Source organism: Bos mutus, chromosome 6 (assembly GCF_027580195.1).
Source record: "Bos mutus isolate GX-2022 chromosome 6, NWIPB_WYAK_1.1, whole genome shotgun sequence".
NCBI classification, from domain to species: domain Eukaryota; kingdom Metazoa; phylum Chordata; class Mammalia; order Artiodactyla; family Bovidae; genus Bos; species Bos mutus.
The window spans coordinates 101548691-101558594 of NC_091622.1; the positions used below are offsets into that span (position 1 = coordinate 101548691).

Consider the following 9904-nt stretch of genomic DNA (forward strand, 5'->3'; position numbering starts at 1 on the left):
TGCTGAATATTCATTGGAAGGACTGATGCTGAAACTGAAACTCCAACACTTTGGCCACCTAATGCAAAGAACTGACTCATTTGTAAAGATCCTGATGCTGGGAAAGATTGAAGGCAAGAGGAGAAGGGGGCAACAGAGGATGAGTTGGTTGGATGGCATCACTGACTCAATGGACAGGAGTTTGTGTAAACTCCAGGAGCTGGTGATGGACAGGGAAGCCTGGCATGCTGCAGTCCATGGCGTCACAAAGAGTCAGACACGACTGAGAAACTGAACTGAACTGAGTGAACTTACACCTGTAAATTAACAGATCTTGCCATAAATTCCATCATCTAGAAGAGGCTGCTCTAGCTTCACAGTGAAATTGCTTACTGGAAACTCAGTTATGGTGTCAGTTGTGAGACAACACCTTTAAAGACAGGATTGTGTCTTGCAAGATGCTGTAGTGGTATTGTCTCCACGTCCCAGAACACATGGATTCAGGAATCAGATTGGGTAAGTGGGAGTGGCTTCTCTCACTATTGTATTCAGTAACCCACTCACAAATTTTTGCTTCTCGTCCTGGCAACTCTGAGATTTGTTGCTTTAAATGTCTTAGTTCTGGCAGGGGTAGGAGGTGGGAGGGAGGCTCAAGAGGAAGGGTTTGTATGCATACTCACGGCTGATTCAGGAGAATCAAACTAGTCAATCCCAAAGGAAATCAACCCTGAATATTCATTGCAAGGACTGGTGCTGAAGCTGAAACTCCAATATTTTAGCCACCTGATGCAAAGAGCCGGCTCATTGGAAAGGACCCTGATGCTGGGAAAGATTGAGGGCAAGAGGAGAAGGGCACAACAGAGGATGAGGTGGTTGGATGGCATCACCAGCTCGATGGATATAAGTTTGAACAAACTCCAGGAGATGGTGAAGGACCGAGAAGTCTGATATGCTGCAGTCCATGGGGGTCTCAAAAAGTCAGATGTGACTTAGTGACCGAACAATAACAGTGGCTGATTCATGTTGTTGTACAGCGAAAACAAATGCAACATTGCAAAGCAATTATCCTCCTATTTTAAAAAATTAAGTTACTAAAATGTTTTAAAAAGTTAAAAAAAAAAAAAAGGATCTTTGTTCTCAAAAGAGAAATGCTTCCACACAGCAGCACATGCACTAAATTGGAAAGTGAGGCTGCCACCTGGCCTCCATCTTGGATTTATTATGTCTCAGAGTGACAGGCAGTAAAAAAAGGTCTCTGCTGCTGCACTGATTGATCCTGACTCCCAAGAGGAAACAGATTGCTGCTAACCACTGAGTATGAACAGGACTATATCTGGAACCCAGGGAATTTCCTGGCATATTGCTTAACATTTCCTTGCTCAATAGTAAGTATGAATCAAGGAAATAAAACCAAAAAGAGGCAGGAGTATAAAAAACTAATATGCTTCAAGATGAATTCAGTCTGCTAGGAAACCGACCAACTAAGCTTGTTATTGTTGCTCAGTCACTCAGTCATGTTTGGCTCTTTGTGACCCCATGGACTGCAGCACACCAGGCTTCCCTACCCGTCACCATCTCCCGGAGTTTGCTCAAACTCATACCCATTGAGTCAGTGATGCCATCCAATCATCTCATACTCTGTTGCCCCCTTCTCCTCTTGCCCTCAATCTTTCCCAGCATCAGGGTCTTGTCCAATGAGTCAGTTCTTTGCATCAGGTAGTCAAAGTATTGGAGCTTAAGCTTCATCATTAGTCGTCCAATGAGTATTCAGGGTTGACTTCCTTTAGGACTGACTGGTTGGATCTCCTTGCTGTCCAAGGGACTCTCAAGAGTCTTCTCCAACACCACAGTTCAAAAGCATCAATTCTTTGATGCTCAGCCTTCTTTATGGTCCAACTTTCACATCCATACATGACTACCAGAAAAACTATAGCTTTGACTGTACACACCTTTGTCGGCAATGTGATGTCTCTCCTTTTTATTTATTTATTTTTTTCTCGTTTAAAAATATGGAACGCTTCACGAATTTGCGTGTCATCCTTGCGCAGGGGCCATGCTAATCTTCTCTGTATCGTTCCAATTTTAGTATATGTGCTGCTGAAGCGAGCACTGTCTCTCCTTTTTAATATGCTGTCTAGGTTGGTCATAACTTTTCTTCCAAGGAGCAAACATCTTTTAATTTCATGGCTGCAGTCACTGTCCTCAGTGATTTTGGAGCCCAAGAAAATAAAGTCTCTGACGGTTTCCATTGTTTCCCCATCTATTTACCATAAAGTGATGGAACCAGATGCCATGATCTTAGTTTTTGAATATTGAGTTTTAAGCCAGCTTTTTCACTCTCCCCTTTCACCTTCATTAAGAGGCTCGTTAGTTCTTCATTGCTTTCTACCATTAGGGGTTGCTGATATTTTTCCTGGCAATCTTGATTCCAGCTTGTGAGTCATTCAGGCTGGTATTTTGTATGATGTACTCTGCAGATAAGTTAAATAAGCAGGGTGATGATATACAGCCTTGACATACTCCTTTCCCAGTTTTGAACCAGTCTATTGTTCCACGTCCGGTTCTAACTGTTACTTCTTGTCCTGCATACAGGTTTCTTGGGAGACAGATAAGGTGGCCTGGTATTCGCATCTCAGCTGAGAGCAAAGGAAATATGGACTAGGTAATGAAAGAAGGGGGTTGTAAATACCAACTATGGCTCATGACCAGTTAAAAAATCAAGGATAAGAGGGACTTTGGGTGTTTCCTCTTTGCTTGTTATGTGTATGTGTTTATTTGTTAATGTTAAATATTTTCTTCTTTTTCCTATTCTTTTCCATACAAGTTTCTGGAGGTTAACTTTACAATTGCTTTTAGTCTTTAGGTAATAGTGGGTTGGCAAAAAAAAAGGCCCATTTGGGTTTTTCATTAGGATGTTATGGAAAAACTCTTAAGGAATTTTTGGCCAACACAATAGAATATTTATTAGGATTGTGACTGATTTTGAGCTAGTGTTAAAATACAATTTTTAATTTTTAAAATTGTGATAAAATATGCATAACACAGAATTCATCATTTTAACCATTTTAAAAGGTACAGTTCAGTGGCATCAAACACATTCACATTTTTTGTGCAACCCTCACCACCATCGATCTTGAGAACTTTTTTCATCTTCTCCAACTGACACTTGGTACCCATTAAATAATAACTCTCTATGCCCTCCTTCCCTCAGCCGTGGCAACCACTATGCTACTTTCTATCTCTATGAACTTGACTGCTCTAGGATTGGCTTAAGATACGATTTTTTTGAAAGTTAAGATTATAACTCTCATACAAATATAAAAAGATTATATGTCAGAGGTTTTACTTACCTCATTAATTAATGAGGAAACCAGTAAGATGTTACAGTTAGATCACAGAAGAACTCAACAAAGCACACAGATAGGCAACTAAGAATGCTGGAATGAATTTAGAAAAAGATAGAAAATGGTGCAACCACAGGAAGGCAATCAACTGTATTTCACTGGACACAATTCATTTCCATTCCTAAAATTGTTTACATTATTCCTCATTTTCTACAACTTCCATAATATGTGAAACAGTCCAAAAACAATGGAAGGAAAAGAATGCTGTTGCTGTTTAGTTGCCAAGTCGTGTCCAAGGCTTTTGCAGCCCCGTGGACTGTATGTGGCCTGCCAGGCTCCTCTGTCCATGGGATTTCCCAGGCAGGAATACTGGAATGGGTTGCCATTCCCTTCTCCAGGGGATCTGCCCAACCCAGGGATTGAACCCATGTCTTCTGCATTGGCAGGCAGATTCTTTAGCACTGACCCGCCCGGGAAGCCCCCGTAAGGAAAAGATAACCAGGAAGAATATTCAATAACTACACACATAAACATTAATGAATATGGACAATATAGCACTGAGTGGGGGGAAAAATGGCGGTGGACTGTCCCAGGTATTCACGTCTTGTTTGCCAACTCCAGTGCCTCCTGGAGATGGACGTTCTGTGAACATTGTGATTTGCCAGCTGGTTCAGTGTTAGGCCTTATCAACAGAGGGCGCTGGAGAGACACCGCAAGGCCCAGCAGAGGAGGTGGCTGCCCTTTCTGGATCTTCCGGTTTCTGTCACGTCTCCTATGGAGACCCAGTGGCACTCACTCTCCAGCAAATCCCACCACTACCCCAGTGGACAGCTTCCAGCTGACCACCCCGATCTGCGGGCCACACCCCAGCTCGGAGCTGCGGCTCTCCAGTGAAATTCTGCCAGCTGGTGAACTGCAACCTCGCCCTCTCCAAGGAGGCCTAAGTCACGGCTGGGGCCAGGGCCTGTTCAGAGTTGGTTCCTCCCTCGAGTATTCTTCCTCAACCTCAGAGCTAGTAGTATTACTTGCATTTTCTATTCCACAGTTGTCTTTTCCCTCTCTCAATAGTCTTATAAACTTTGTTAAAAGTCGAACCACCTTCCCTTAGTTGCTAACTGTTACATTAAATGCTCCCTGATAAATCATTAGTGTGGTTTCTGTGTCCTGACCGATACAACCATAACCATAGTTATTTTCTCCCTATTTATTTATTAAATGCATCACATCTATATAATTACCCTAACAAAAGAAGTACATATTAGTATGGTCTCCTGTCCCTTTCATTTTTCTACCAGAGCATCTATCGTATTAATAATATCCAGGATTTTAGTTTGCATTGTAGTGGATATATTTTTTTCTCTTTTGTTTGGTCCTAGTTGCTTTCTCTTTTTTAAGGTTACAAGAGACTTTACTAAAGTATATAATAGTGTTTAAGAAAATTCTTTATTTATTTTTGGTTGCGCTGTGTCTTCATTAGGAGCCTGGTAGGCTGCAGTCCAGGGGGTCGTGAAGAGTCGGACACGACTGAGCAACTTCACTTTCACTTTTCACTTTCGTGCATTGGAGAAGGAAATGGCGACCCACTCGTGTTCTTGCCTGGAGAATCCCAGGGACGGGGGAGCCTGGTGGGCTGCCGTCTATGGGGTCACACGGAGTCGGACACGACTGAAGCGGCTTCGCAGCAGCAGCAGCAGCAGCAGCAGCAGTGTCTTCGTTGATATTCGCAGCCTTTCCCTAGCTGCAGTGAGTGGGGAGTACTCCTCCCTGCTGTGCACTGGCTTCTCATCGTGGTGGCTTCTCTAGCTGTGGAGCACAGAGGTGTGGGCTTCAGTTGTGGTCCATGGGCTTAGCTGCTCCACAGCTAACTTCCTGGACGAGGGATCAAACCCATGTGCCCTGCACTGGCAGGTGGATTCTTATCCATTGTACCACCAGGGGAGTTCTATAGTATTCTTAATTCTCTTACTTCTGATATCTCTTTTTAATTCATTAATTTATACTGCACTATTTGGCTTGTGGGATCTTCGTTCCTCAACCCAGCATTGAACCCAGATTCTTGGCAGTGAGAACTCAGAGTCCTTACCATTGGGCCACCAGGGAATTCCACTGACATCTCTTAAACACACCAGTTTTCTTTTTTTCCTTCTCATTTCTGTACTTCCTCAAATATATTTTCAATGTGGGTCTTTGTGTGGCATATTTTTTGAGAACTTGTTTGCCTGAGGCTAATATCACTTTTCCTATGCTTTCATTTTTGAATGACACTTTGGCTGAATACAAGACTCTAGCCTCACAATTTTTTCAGTACTTGGTATATATTACTCCTTTGTCTTCCTGCAGCCAGTGTGCTGTTGAGAGGTCTAATGTCAATATGACTCTTGTTCCTTTGTAGATCACATGTCCTCTTTTTCTAGAGAGTTTCAGGGTTTTCTCATAATGTATAGGTCTGGTTTTTCCTTATCTCTTCTCTTTGGCATTTTATGAGCTGAAAGCGTTCATCTTTTCATTGGTTATAAGAAATTTAACTTTTTTTCCCTTCAAATATATCCCCTCTTCCTTGTTCTTTTTAATTTTGTCATTTGAAACTCTTACATAGATGCTGGCACATCGTACTTCTTTTCTTCACATCTCTTTTCTATGTTTTTTTATTTATCACTTCCTGGTAGCTTTTCTATTTGTGAGTTTCTAGAAGAAGCCTGCAAACTGCAGTCCATGGGCCAAATCCAGCTTACCATGTGTTTTTTGTAAATAAAGTTTTATTGGAACAGCCAGACTCAGTCATTTATGTACTGTCTTTTGTGCTACAATGGCAGAATTAAGTAGTTGCAGTGGAGGCCATGTGACCAACAAAGCTTAAAATATTTACCATCTGGCTCCTTATGGAAAACATTTGGCAACCCATAATCTAAAGGGCAGGGATAATTTTGTTCCTTCTGTCCTGAAGACCTAAATGTTCCTTGCCCAGTTTTGGTAAATAAATGAATAGATGAATAGCCTTTGAAAGGCAGATTATTATTTCAAAAGATGAAACAGAAGGATTATTTTCAAAAGGTAGAAACTGAGCATTCTAGCTAAAAAGAACAGAAACAGAGTAAGCAAAGAGAAAGAAGTGAAAATCAAGGGTAGATTTTCAGTAGAGCAAAATATTTAACACAAGCGAAGCCAAAAAGACTGCCTTAAGAATTATTCCAGGTAGTCTTGGGTCTAGAATGGGGAATTGGTCTCTTTGCAATTGCCAGACATGTCATGTGACCAGAAATATGCTTACAGAGGACGCATGTGGCGGCACTGTGGATAGCAGATTAGAGAGAGAGAGGTGGGAAACTGCTCAGAGGCTGCTGGAGTAGTGCAATGAAAAGAAGCTGCCTCAGTCCAGGGGTGGTAAGTTTGGAGAGACGAGGCAGCTTGTCAGAAAGCCATCCATTTCAGAATCGCAGACTTGGTCGACACAGGGTCCCACGATATTCTAACTGAATTATTGGGCAAGTTGTTCAGTCTGAGTTCCTTCATCTGTAAAACATGGTGATTCAGTCTGGATGAAACTAGGAAATGAACCCTCCTGCCAGTAGAGAGAATTTAATAGGGGAACTAGTTAAAAGGTACAGACTGGAGAGCTAGCTGTTAGACCCAACCAGGGAAGGTGAGACTACCGAGGGATTAAGCAACTGCAGGAAACAACAAACAGCCACACCCAAGGCTGGGACTGAGGGGGAAGCATTATTGGAGCCCAGGAGGCACAGTCACTCATCTGGGTCTGTGGGAGATGGTGGTAGGGAGGAGGGGCTGCCTCTGGGTCAGAGAGAGGAGCAATACCCTGGAGTCTCCTCTCTTCCTGCCTCCAGGCTCCTCCCAGCGCTATCCATTGGCTCGACCCAACCTAAAGTCCATCTCCCAGCAAGAAGTCTGCAAAAGGTGGTTTGCAAGAATCAACACCCTGTGATTCACAGCGCAGTAGAGGAGGAACAGGGGCTGGATGAGGGAAAAGAGCAACTCACCAGCACACAGAGGGTTCCTGTGAACACCTCGGTTGAGATTACATCCTGAACTACCACACAGTATACAATCAGTGAATGGTAAGTGTTCCTTTTTTTATTACCATATCTTACTTTTCTATCATCAACTTTTACTCTTTTTCCTTTCATTTCAGATGTGTTGAAGTATTTCTAGTTTCTACAACTTACCAGGAAGTCTGTCACTCTGGAACTTGTACATGTTTGGCTGCACGGTGCCCTCCCCAGTCACACACATTCTCCAACTCCCTCTTTCGCTTTATGATCATCCTAGGTTCTACCTCTGGCAGGATGTCTTCCCTGAGTCCACTGGTTTTTGTTAGATGCCCCTGTCTAGGCTCTGAGAGCATCCTTCTGCATGCCTGTCCCATAGCATTGAGCAGTCTCTGTGACAATGATCTACTTATCCTTTTATTGCTCTGTATTAGTTTTCTGTTGCTGCAGAACAAATTATCACAACCTAGAAGTCTAAGACAATACCCATTTATTACCTTACAGCTTCTGTAAATCAGAAAGCCAGTGTACTTGACCTGGGTCACTGCTCACAATCTTATTGGCTGAAGTCAAGGTGTTGTCTGGGTGTATCCTCATTTGGGCTTCCCAGGTAGCGCTAGTGGTAAAGAGCTTGTCTTCCAGTGCAGGAGACATAAGAGACATGGGTTCGATCCCTGACTCAGGAAGATACCCTGGAGGAGGGCATGACAACCCTCTTCAGTATTCCTGCCTGGAGAATCTCATGGACAGAGAAGCCTGGCAGTCTATGGTCCATAGGATTGCAGAGATGGACACAACTGAAGTGACTTTGCATGCATGCACGCATCCTCATTTGGAGGCTTAACTAGGGAAAGATCCCTTGCCAAGTTCCTTGGCAGAATTCATTTCCTTGCAGTTGTATGACAGAGTCCTATTTTTTTTTTTTTTTTTGCCAATTGGAGGCCAAAAACCACTCTCAGTTCCCAGAAACCTCTCTCAGGTCCTTGTTTTATGGCCTTCTCCACAACAGAGAGGGCTTCCCCGGTAGCTCCATTGGTAAAGAATCTGCCTTCAGTGCAGGAAATCTGGTTTCAATCCCTGGGTTGGGAAGATCCCAGGGATTGAGAAGGAAATGGCAACCCACTCCAGTATTCTTGCCTGGAAAATCCCATGGACAGAGGTCAGGCTTGTTCCTTTGAAGCTGAAGAAAAGCATCTGCTATAGTTTGGAACCTCTCTGACTTCCTCCTTTGGCCCTTATATCTTCTTTTTTCAAAGAGCTTGCCTGGTTAGATAAGAGTTACCCACACTCAAAGAGAAGAAATTAAACAGCAGATACACAACAGGAGAGGGAATCTTTAGAGCCATCGTAGAATTCCACCATCGGAGACTTCCTTCGTGGTCCAGTGGCTAAGACTTGGTGCTCCCAATGCAGAGGCCCAAGTTTGATCCTTGGTCAGGGAACTAAATCTCACATGCCTCACCAAAAGACCCTGTGTGCACCAAATAAAACAAATATTTTTTAAAAAGAATTCTGCCTTCTACACTCTTCTTTGAGATGTGAACTCTCCAAGGACAAGGATAGTCTCTCATTTGTCTTTGTATTCTTGTGATTGAACAGAATTAGTACCTAACACTTAGTGGTGGTGGTTTATTCACTGAATTGTGTCCAAATCTTGAGAACCCCATGGACTGTAGCCCACCAGGCTCCTCTGTCCCTGGGATTTTCCAGGCAAGAATATTGGAGTGGGTTGCCACTTCTTTCTCCAGGGTATCTTCCCAACCCAGGGATTGAATCCTGGTCTCCTGCATTGCAGGCAGACTCTTCTATTTGTTTTTTATAATTTTATTTCTTTATATTTGGCCGAGCTGGGTCTTCGTTGTTTGTGGGCTTTCTGCAGTTGTGGGGGCTACTCCCCAGTTGTGGTGTGAGGGCTCCTCATGGTGATGGCTTCCCTTGTGGCTAGTGGACTCTGGAGCACACGGGCTTCAGTTGCGGAGCATGGGCTTAGTTGCTCTGCAGTATGTGGGATCTTCCTGGACCAGGAATCGAACTCGGGTCCCCTGCATTGACAGGTGGATGCTTAACCACTGGACCACTGAGGAAGCCCTGCAGGCAGACTCTTAAATGACACTTAGTAGTCATTCAGTAAAAGAATGGGGAAATGAAACAGAAACAGGAAGGGAACTTGTAGGGAAGGGAAATACTTAGAAGGAAAGTTAAATATGACTTGGTGGGTAAAGGACTTTTTTTGGTAACTAATAAACTTCAATTTTATTAATGTAGTAAACTCAGTTTTCTACAATTTGAAGGAAAGTTATGACCAACCTAGATAGCATATTCAAAAGCAGAGACATTACTTTGCCAACAAAGGTTCGTCTAGTCAAGGCTATGGTTTTTCCTGTGGTCATGGATGGATGTGAGAGTTGGACTGTGAAGAAGGCTGAGCGCCGAAGAATTGATGCTTTTGAACTGTGGTGTTGGAGAAGACTCTTGAGAGTCCCTTGGACTGCAAGGAGATCCAACCAGTCCATTCTGAAGGAGATCAGCCCTGGGGTTTCTTTGGAAGGAATGATGCTAAAGCTGAAACTCCAGTAC

General features: G+C 43.2%; 1 non-coding gene across 1 annotated transcript; it reads right to left on the bottom strand.

Moving 5' to 3' along the window:
• Window positions 1–1982: 1982 nt before the first annotated feature.
• Window positions 1983–2089, bottom strand: LOC138988348 (U6 spliceosomal RNA). Its single transcript, XR_011464650.1, has one exon. It is a non-coding gene; the product is annotated as a U6 spliceosomal RNA (small nuclear RNA).
• Between the last annotated feature and the right edge of the window lie 7815 nt (window positions 2090–9904).